Genomic DNA, 9,833 nt, shown 5'->3' with positions numbered 1-9,833 from the left:
CTCCTCCCATATCCGACCAGGAGTGAAACAGAAGCAGACACCGAAAAGCTCCCTCAGACGACAACGCTGGAACAAGCACCTGCACCACCACCGGGGCTGAGGCGATCGACAAGGAAGACCAGACCGCCCGCTCGACTCGTGGCATCGGTGTAACACAAGAATGTTGTGGGACTGTAACGAGAATGTTCTTTTCCTCTTACGAATATTGTAAATAGTTCACAAACCCTGTACATAGCCCAGTGTAGGGCAAAGTGTAGGGCACTGTAATGACATGCGAAAAAAAAAATTTTTTTCCTCCCAGGATCAACCTTGGAAACCCCTACCACCATGCGCAGCACCACCCCGCCGAGTTCATTTTTAACAAGGGGTGAATGTGGTAGTATGCATTAGGGGTCATGTGGGACTGTGAAGCCGTGATGCCTTTGGCTGACAGATCCCGGGTCCTGGTTGGCTGTTGATCCCTAGCTCTGCCCTGAAGGCGGAGTATAAGAACCCGGGCTTCTCCCCGCCGCTCCAGTCTGTTGCTGAACTGCGGGGAACAAGTCACGCTTAATAAAGCCTCATCGACTTCATCTCTATTCGTCTCTCTCGTAAGTCATTGTGCGCTACAACATTCTGCCCGTTTCTGCGTGGGTCTCACCTCACAACCGCAAGATGTGCATGGTAGGTGGATTGGCCACACTAAATTGCCCCTTAATTGGAAAAAAAAAAGAATTTGGCACTTATAAAATACAAAAAAAAATGTTTTAAAAAAAATTTCCATTTTCCCTCCAGAATCAATTTTGTATACTTTTGAGGAATTTATTGTGTAGCATTAAACTGTATAGGTTTACTTATTTGGTACAATGACACCCAGCTCAATTTGAATTTTATAATATTTCTGTAATTAATGGAGAATGAAAATAGAATTGTTGGACTCTCAAAGTGACAACCTGCCCTGTTTCTGACAAGTACCCTGAAGATAGATAGTTTTTTGAAGAATAAAGGGATTAAGGGTTATGGCGTTCAGGCCGGAAAGTGGAGCTGAGTACACAAAAGATCAGCCATGATCTCATTGAATGGTGGAGCAGGCTCGGGGGGCCAGGTGGCCTACTCCTGCTCCTAGTTCTTATGTAGAACATTCGAACATTCATTTTCTCTCATAGGGAGGGAGGCCATCAGGGAATTAATAACATTTGTATCATCCCAGTTGGGAGCGTAAATGTTAACCATGACAACCAGGGTACTCGCTCGGGAACCACAGACATATCGACCGTTGGGTTCGGCTATAATCTTACAGGCGGAAAACTGAACCCTTTTACTGATTAGAATCGTTGCCCCCTGGCCCTGCTATCAAAACACGATTGTAAAACCTGCCCTACCCACCCCTTGCGCAGCCGGGTTTGATCTCTGATCTGCAGATGTATCTTTTGCAAAAACATTACATCGGAGTTTAAACTCTTGAGATGAGCAAATGCCGTCGATCTTTTCACTGGACCATTCAAAGCCAACATTCCAGGTGACCAAACGACTTGGAGGTCTCCCACTCCCCTCATTGGCGGTATCCCACTCCCAGACATTTCCACCAAGAGAGATTAACCGAGGGATACTGTTATGGGAGAGGGGTTTTCAGAACCCCAAAATGTATCATGGAGTTCGACCAACCTCCCCCTTTAATGTATTTGTTGCTTTTCCGAGCACATGGCTTATTCCCTCGGTGTGAGATTACAATTATGGACACGTGGGTTTTTAAACACAAAACAATGTTTATTCCATGAACTCAACTTAACCTCTTAAATAAACATTGGATCTCTTAAAACCCCTTACTTCAAAGATAACCCCGAAAATATTACAACACTAAATAATCCTTCAGTTATTCCTTTCAACACACATGAGACTTAACACCTTTAAACAGAAACACATCAGGTTAAAGGCTTTACTATTATGAGTTTAAATCACCCAAATGATCCAGAGATAGTCTTTCATGGCAGAGATCACAGCAGATCCAGCTCACTGCAAACACAGACACACTCCAAGCTCTTTTCAAACTGAAACTAAACTGCAAAATGGCTGAACTAAAACCAAGCTCCACCCACTCTCTGACATCACTGCATTTCTTAAAGGTGCATTGCTTAAACATCCATTTCTTAAAGGCACGCTCACATGACTACTTAAAAGGTAAAGCAAAAAGATCCACCCAAAATGGCTACCAAACCAAGTCAAAAGACTGGACAAAAAAATCAACAGACACCGTCAGCAAACTACCCCCACCACCCCTTCCCCCAACGCCATTGAATACGACCACTCCCAAGTACGAATACAAATAGGAGTGAGGCAAACAAAAACTTACCCTCCTACTGAAGCCTACATCTCCTAAACCCAGACAAAACAAAAACTCTCAGCTCATTACCAAAAAAAACCTCTATAATTAGCTGCAGCGAACCCTCCAAAACGCTCCTGTTAATTAGCAGGGAGACCCCCCAACCAGAGAAAGAAAAGTGGATATAACAACAAAATACCATTTAATTTACGCACTGAAAGGCAAATATATATATATATATATTAATACAACAAACAGAACTGACATAGTGTAAAACCTCTATTCTAATTATGAACTATAACTCTATAACAAACATGATACCCCAAGAATGTAACAATACAACATGCCTGTCAACAGAGCCAAAGGCCCACCTTGCGTCTTTTAACAAAAGAGTCCGCCTCTCCCAGCACGTCAAACAAATAGTCTGTTCCCTCAAAAGTAACTCTGAGACGAGCCGATAGAATTTAGCGTGGCCAATCCACCTACCCTGCGCATCTTTTTGGGTTGTGGGGGTGAGACCCACGCAGACAGGGGGAGAATGTGTAAACTCCATACGGACAGTGACCCGGGGCTGGGATCAAACCCGGGTCCTCGGCGCCGTGAAGCAGCAGCGCTAACGTGGATTTGGACAGTTAAAAAAAAAGAAATTTAGAGTACCCAATTAATCTTTTTCCAATTAAGGGGCAGTTTAGCACGGGCCAATCCGCCTAGCCTGCACATCTTTGGGTTGTGGGGGCGAAACCCACGTAAACACGGGGAGAATGTGCAAACTCCACACGGACAGTGACCCCAGATCGAACCTGAGACCTCGGCGCCGTGAGGCAGCGGTGCTAACCCACTGCGCCACCGTGCTGCCCCATGGATTTGGAAAGTTAACCAACTTTTACCTTTGAATTCAGCTTAATGCCAGTGCGCAGGCAATGGTCAACATCAAAGTTAACTGGCCAGATGTTCTAACAAGATTCTGTTTAAAAAAAATCACGATCTTGGGACATTTCTGCCAGGTACATTTCAAGGTCACATCATGTGCTGTTTTTTTTTTCAACAACCAGACCTTCATCAATGGTTTTCTAAAAACATCCAGTTTTGGAACAAAATGATAACACATCCTGCCTCGTGAGCCTGAAATTCTTTTGGTTTGGCAATATTTTCTGCCAATTGTCCAGTCGTGGAGCTGGCAGTGAGTTACTCAGTCGGGCCAGCAAGCTGGCTGGCGGGTGATAAGATTGAACTTCCCGCGGCCTCCACTTTTGACCAACAAGACACGGTCTCGCCTGTAGAGGCAGGAAGCCAACACCATTAGTTTCGTTTTCTCTCTTCTTTTTTTGTTTGCGTTAGATCATCATCCTATCCTCCCGCCCAGCGGGCCGCTTGCTCCTCACTGTGGTGTGGGCTGAGATCGGGACACTGGCGCCAGGTAAGCAAGAGATCCCTCGCTCCAGCCGGACACCACCCACCCCCCTCTCCCAGTCTGGCCCCTGTGACAGGGAAACCACAATGGGGCCCGCGTCCGCCTTGGCTCAGAGCTGGGCGGGAGTCAAATGAGCAGAGGCTGCAAGAGTGCTGGTCCCACTTCTCTGAAAATATTCAGTGACAAAAACAAAATACTGGACAACCTCTGCAGGTCTGACAGTGGAGAGAGGAGGGAGCTACCGTTTGGAGTCTGGATGACTGTCAAAGAGCTGGAAATGGGGTCCGATTTATACTGGGGTGGGGGGGGGGGGGGAATAGGGGGCCAGCTATAGGTGGGGATTTTCATGGACAGGACAAAAGGGATATAAATGGGGGTGATTAAGGCTAAGAAGGGTGCTGATAGTGGCACGTAACGAGTTTAGAACGTGTGAACGGCACAACAAAGTTGAGCAAAGTGTCAAAGGACAGATGGCTCTAATGAGGTGGGGTAAGGGGGAAACAATGGTGAGGGAATGTTTAGTATATTTTATATTTAGTTACATTGGCAAGGCACAAGGGCAAAGGAGTGAAAAAAACAGACACAGAATGCTGAGGCGATCAATTATATTTGAATATTTATTTTTTGTGTTTTGTTGAACTGGGCAAGCACTGCTGGGGGGTGGGATATATATGGGAGGTGGGATATTTATTTGACAAAGAGTCATCCAGACTAGAAACGTTAGCTCCCTTCTCTCTCCAAAGATGCCGTCAGCACTGCTGAGATTGCCCAGTATTTTCTGTTTTTGTTATTTACATTCTGCTTGTGGTGCTGAGATAGAGTTAGCAAGTGTAGTGACCCAATGGCACTAACAGGATTTACATTCCTGGTTCGGTGGAGTTTGATATTTTATTGCTATCAAATGTACAATCTGACACGTCCTCCTGTTAGATGTAGCACCGACCAGCAACTCACAAGTGAAGTAAACCAGTAATCTGTAAATGTTGGGCCATAAATGTTCGGCTTGCCAATGATGCCCACCATGAGCGACAAATAAATTTGCGAGCATATGAATTAGGAGCAGGAGTAGGCCACTCGAACCTACTCTGCCCTTCAGTAAAGTCACAACTGATCTGATTGTCACCGCAATTCCAGACTCCTGCCTACCCCGGTAACCTTTTGCTTACTTGCTTATGCAAATATTAAGCTGTGTCCATGCGTGGCCTTGATATACCAACCTTTCATTTAATAGCTAAACCCACTTACCAGTGATGCCACGTCAGCATGTTAAATTAATCAAATCATAGGCCCAGATTTTGTTATGTGACTCAGAAACAGTCAACATTCCCTGTTGTTTCTCTGCTGTCAGCAACTTCAGGAGTTCATACATTCACAGGATAATGCAGAAATCTGAAAGTTGCTTACACTGAGTTTACAGATCCCCTTAGTCCTCACAGAGTGAAACCTCCATTGAACATAACATAAGAAGGAAGAACAGGGGCGTCATTCTCCGACCCCCCGCCGGGTCGGAGAATGGCCGTTGGCCGCCGTGAATCCCGCCCCCGCCGAAGTCTCCGAAGGGAGAAAAGTCGGCGGGGCGTTAATGGCGCCGCTGCCGCGGAGAATGTCACGGGTCTGCGCAAGGCAGCCGATTTTCGGCCTGCCGATATTCTCCCTTCCGGATGGGCCGAAGTCCCGTCGACGTGATGACCGTTCACGTCGACGTGAATCAGACCTCCTTTTCATCGGCGTGACCCGGTGCTCCAGGCTCACGCCGACCAGCGAGGAGGTGAGTGACGGCCTGGGGGGTTGGCTCTGGGCAGGACATGGCGTGGCCGCAGACTGATTGCGTGAGGAGAGGTGTGTCTCGGCTTGTGTGTGTGTGTGTGCGGCGGGGGGGGGGGGGGGGGGGGGTGGTTAGAGTAGGCTGGGCTCCGGGGGAGTGCCGGGAGGGGGTCCGTGCTGGGGTGGAGGTTGGGGGGGGTCCGTGCCGGGGTGGAGGTTGGGGGTTGGGGGGGGTCCGTGCCGGGGTGGAGGTTGGGGGGGGGGGGGTCCGTGCTGGGGTGGAGGTTGGGGAGGGGGTCCGTGCCGGGGTGGAGGTTGGGGGTTGGGGGGGGGTCCGTGCCGGGGTGGAGGTTGGGGGGGGATCCGTGCCGGGGTGGAGGTTGGGGGGGGGGTCCGTGCTGGGGTGGATGTTGGGGAGGGGGTCCGTGCCGGGGTGGAGGTTGGGGGGGGTCCGTGCTGGGGTGGAGGTTGGGGGTTGGGGGGGGGGTCTGTGCCAGGGTGGAGGTTGGGGGGGGTCCGTGCTGGGGTGGAGGTTGGGGGTTGGGGGGGTCCGTGCCGGGGTGGAGGTTGGGGGGGGTCCGTGCTGGGGTGGAGGTTGGGGAGGGGGTCCGTGCCGGGGTGGATGTTGGGGAGGGGGTCCGTGCTGGGGTGGAGGTTGGGGGGGGTCCGTGCCGGGGTGGAGGTTGGGGGGGGGTCCGTGCCGGGGTGGGTGATGGGAGGGCAAATGAGTTGGTCCACCTGGCCAGGTGCCAGCCTCCAACAGTTGGACCCATGCGGTCCATGCCACCTGGCTGGGGGGAGGAGGGGATATGGGCAATGATGACATGTCGTCGTTCCCCTCCCCCCCACCAGGCCGTCATGTTTTCAGACCATCCAGCGATGTTGGCCGCCGTGGTGGCAGCCGCTCATGTCTATGTTGCCCTGGATGAGGAGGAGGAGCGTGCCAGAGAGGCGGCGCAGGCTGCCGCAGAGGGGCAGGCGGCAGCCGCCCAGGCTGGAGGGACACCTGACCGACAGGACGAGGAGGGGGAGGAGGACGTCGCGGCCCCACGGCAACGGAGGCACCCGAGGGCGCCCCGTGTGTACCGGCCCCGGCAGTCATACCAGGACCTCACGGACCGGGAATGCAGGAGGAGACTCCGGATGAGGCGGGAAACCGTGGCACACATCTGCCACCTGCTGGCACACCTGTCACCGCGTGGCACTGGCGGGGGACACCCTCTCCCCGTGTCCGTCAAGGTTACGGTGGCCCTGAACTTTTATGCAACGGGGTCATTCCAGGCACCGAGTGGGGACCTGTCCGGCATATCGCAGACATCGGTGCATCCGGGCAGTGACAGATGCCCTTTATGCCATGGCGCACCGCTACATCCGCTTCCCCGTGGACGGGGCCAGCCAAGATGCCCGGGCCGTGGGCTTCTCTGCCGTTGCCGGGTTCCCCATGGTCCAGGGCGCGATCGATGGGATGCACGTCGCCGTGCGGCCACCTGCAGATAACAGGGCCGTGTTCACTAATAGGAAGGGGACCTATTCGATGAACGTACAGGTGGTCTGCGACCACCGCATGATGATCCTGCACGTCTGCGCCCGTCACCCAGGCAGTGTACACGACTCAGTCGTGTTGTCGCGGTCATCCATCCCCGGCATGTACGAGGGACGCCATCCCCGGCTGAGGGGCTGGTTGCTGGGCGACAGGGGCTACCCATTGCGATCGTGGCTGATGACGCCTATACGGAGGCCACGCAATGAGGCGGAGAACCGCTACAATGATGCCCATGTAGCGACGAGGGGAGTGATCGAGAGGTGCTTTGGCGTGCTGAAGATGCGTTTCAGGTGCCTGGACCTCTCTGGGGGCGCCCTCCAGTATCGGTCAGATAGGGTCGGCTGCATCATTGTGGTGTGCTGCGTCCTGCACAACATAGCCCAGCAGAGGGGCGATGTGCCGCAGGCAGAGGAGGGCGGAGTGGAGGAGCAGCAGGAAGAGGCGCAGTCCTCCCCAGATGAGGGGGATGGGGGCAATGGTCAGGGCAGACGGGGTAGACACAGGCGAGTGGCTGTCCACCGTTACCGGCTGGCCCAGCGGGCACGGGACAGACTGATAGACGCCCGCTTCACTGACTAGATGGGCGTGGGAATCGGGTAGTATGGCCACAGACCGCACACCATGGCAACAGCCGACCACCCACACCCCCCACCCATCCACCCACCCAGCACCCTCACCCCCCTCCCCAACCCCACACACCCCACCCGCATGCACACCACCCCCCCCCCAATTGCCGATCCACCGGCGGCACAACGGGCCGGGCTCACCCAGTTGCCGGTGGACGCGTGTCTATCGCAGGCCATGGAGGATGATGACAACCCGCCCTCCGATGAGCTCCTGGCTCTACATCGTTGGACTATGTCTGACCCATGGCCACAGTACCACCATCCACCCGTACCATCCCTGCATGCGGCTGTGACACTGCAGCGCACGGTCCCGTCCTCTGCCCGGGGGATGTTGATAGCGGCCCAGGGGGAAGGGGGCAGACTCACCTGGGGCTGAGGTAAGACCACCCGTCGCACACACACTTGCGCTCAACGTACATGATACGCCCGCACACTTTGGACAGAGCACAAAGGCAGCTTCGGTAGGTGTAACATTGACTTTAATAACCAAAGGAGTTCATGCACGAGCCCTAGCCCCTAAAACTCATCTGTGCCCTGCACCCGTGCCAACTTACTCAGTGTCTAATTGTTTGGCCTTACGGGCCCTTTGACTACGTCTACGTGGTTCCCCAGACGGTACAGCAGAACTGGAGGTGGACTCCTGTGATTCCTGCCCTCTGACACTGGATCCCTTTGGCGGCCGTTTCCTGGGGCGTCCTGGCCTAGATGGGCTAGGCTGCGGCCCGGGCGACTGGGATGGCGAGCTGCCAGCCTGTCCTGCCCGTTGCCCACCCGATGCACCTGGGACGGAAGGGGGGGAGTCCGAGGTGTCGCGGTGTACCGGGACCTCCCCTACAGAGGGAGCCGGGACGGACCACACCACCTCCTCCTCCCTCGGGGTGCCCGATGGCCCCCAGGCCTCTACATGGGTGGGGGATGCGAACGGACTGGCCATCCGACGCGCCCCCGACATCTGGCGCTGCCAGTCCTGGAGGCCTGTGCTGGTATCGACAGGGGTCTGCAGGTTTGCAGCCATGGAGCCCAGGGGGTTGTCAAACCCTGTCTGTGACAGTGCGACGCCGGCTCGCACATGGCCACTGGCGCCGATGCCCTCAGCGATGGCCTGCTGAGACTGGGCCATGGCCTGCAGAGACTGGGCCATGGCCTGCAGAGACTGGGCCATGGCCTGCAGAGACTGGGCTATGGCCTGCTGAGACTGGGCCATGGCCTGCTGAGACTGGGCTATGGCGTTGAGCGCCTCTGCCATCTGGCGCTGGCACTGGCTCATGGCCTCCTGTGAGAGGGCAGCCATTTCCTGGGCCACAGACGCCGCCTGCACGGAAGGCCCCAGGCCTCGCAAACCGTTCCCCATGTCTGACACCGTCGCACCCATTGCCTCCACCGCGGACGCCACCCGTGCGGTGTCAGCCTGGGTGGCACGCATGACCGGGACCACTCCCAGCTCCTGGACGCGGGTGGACTCCTCCACCTGCGACCGCAGCCGCCGCAAGCCACCCGTCACCCTATTCGCTCGTCTCCGTGTCGGTGGTTGCATCGGATCTATGTGTGGGTGTGGTAACTGCAGGAACCCGGGATCCATCTGGGCGGCAGATGTTCGCTTGGCCTGGGCTGCCCTCCGACCGCCCGGTGCCTCTGCTGCTCCTACCTCCACCTGCTGTACCGGGACGGCTGTGTTGTGCGCACCAGTGAGTGTACCAGACGCCTCATCACTAAAGTGCCCAACCGTGGTGAGTGTTTCTGCGATGGTGGAGGGTGTTGGTGACAGTAGTGGCGTTGTGTCGTGCTCTTCGTCCCACTCTGAGTCCATGGCACTTTGGGGTGGGGGTTCGTCTCCACCCATCCACTCTGAGTCACTGTCCGGTATTTCGTCTTCCCGGGTAGGGGTGTCCTGGGTAGTGCTGTCCCGGGTAGTGCTGTCCCGGGTAGGGGTGTCCTGGGTAGTGGTGTCCCGGGTAGTGGTGTCCCGGGTAGTGCTGTCCCGGGTAGGGGTGTCCTGGGTAGTGGTGTCCCGGGTAGGGGTGTCCTGGGTAGTGGTGTCCCGGGTAGGGGTGTCCTGGGTAGTGGTGTCCTGGCTCGGATGTGACGGGGGCCTGTGGCTGCCCCCCTCATCGCTGGGTGGTCGCTCCCGCACGTGACGGGGGTGTCGTCTCCCTGTTGCTCCAGGTCTCTCCGTCTCCCGTGGTGTGCGAG

The 9,833-nt window shown here is 55.1% G+C and overlaps 1 protein-coding gene across 1 annotated transcript in view; it reads left to right on the top strand.

Annotated features, from left to right (window-relative positions):
- The first annotated feature begins 3,589 nt into the window (after positions 1-3,589).
- Positions 3,590-9,833, top strand: part of LOC140395579 (uncharacterized) — a 53,573-nt gene continuing 47,329 nt past the window's right edge. Inside the window, exon 1 of the mRNA XM_072483534.1 lies at positions 3,590-3,716. The gene's annotated coding sequence lies outside the window, so the exon portion shown is untranslated. The remainder of the gene's footprint in view (positions 3,717-9,833) is intronic.

Source organism: Scyliorhinus torazame, chromosome 18 (assembly GCF_047496885.1).
Source record: "Scyliorhinus torazame isolate Kashiwa2021f chromosome 18, sScyTor2.1, whole genome shotgun sequence".
In the NCBI taxonomy this organism is placed as follows: domain Eukaryota; kingdom Metazoa; phylum Chordata; class Chondrichthyes; order Carcharhiniformes; family Scyliorhinidae; genus Scyliorhinus; species Scyliorhinus torazame.
Note: the sequence above shows the minus strand (reverse complement) of the source record. Positions and strands in the feature narration are given on the sequence as shown.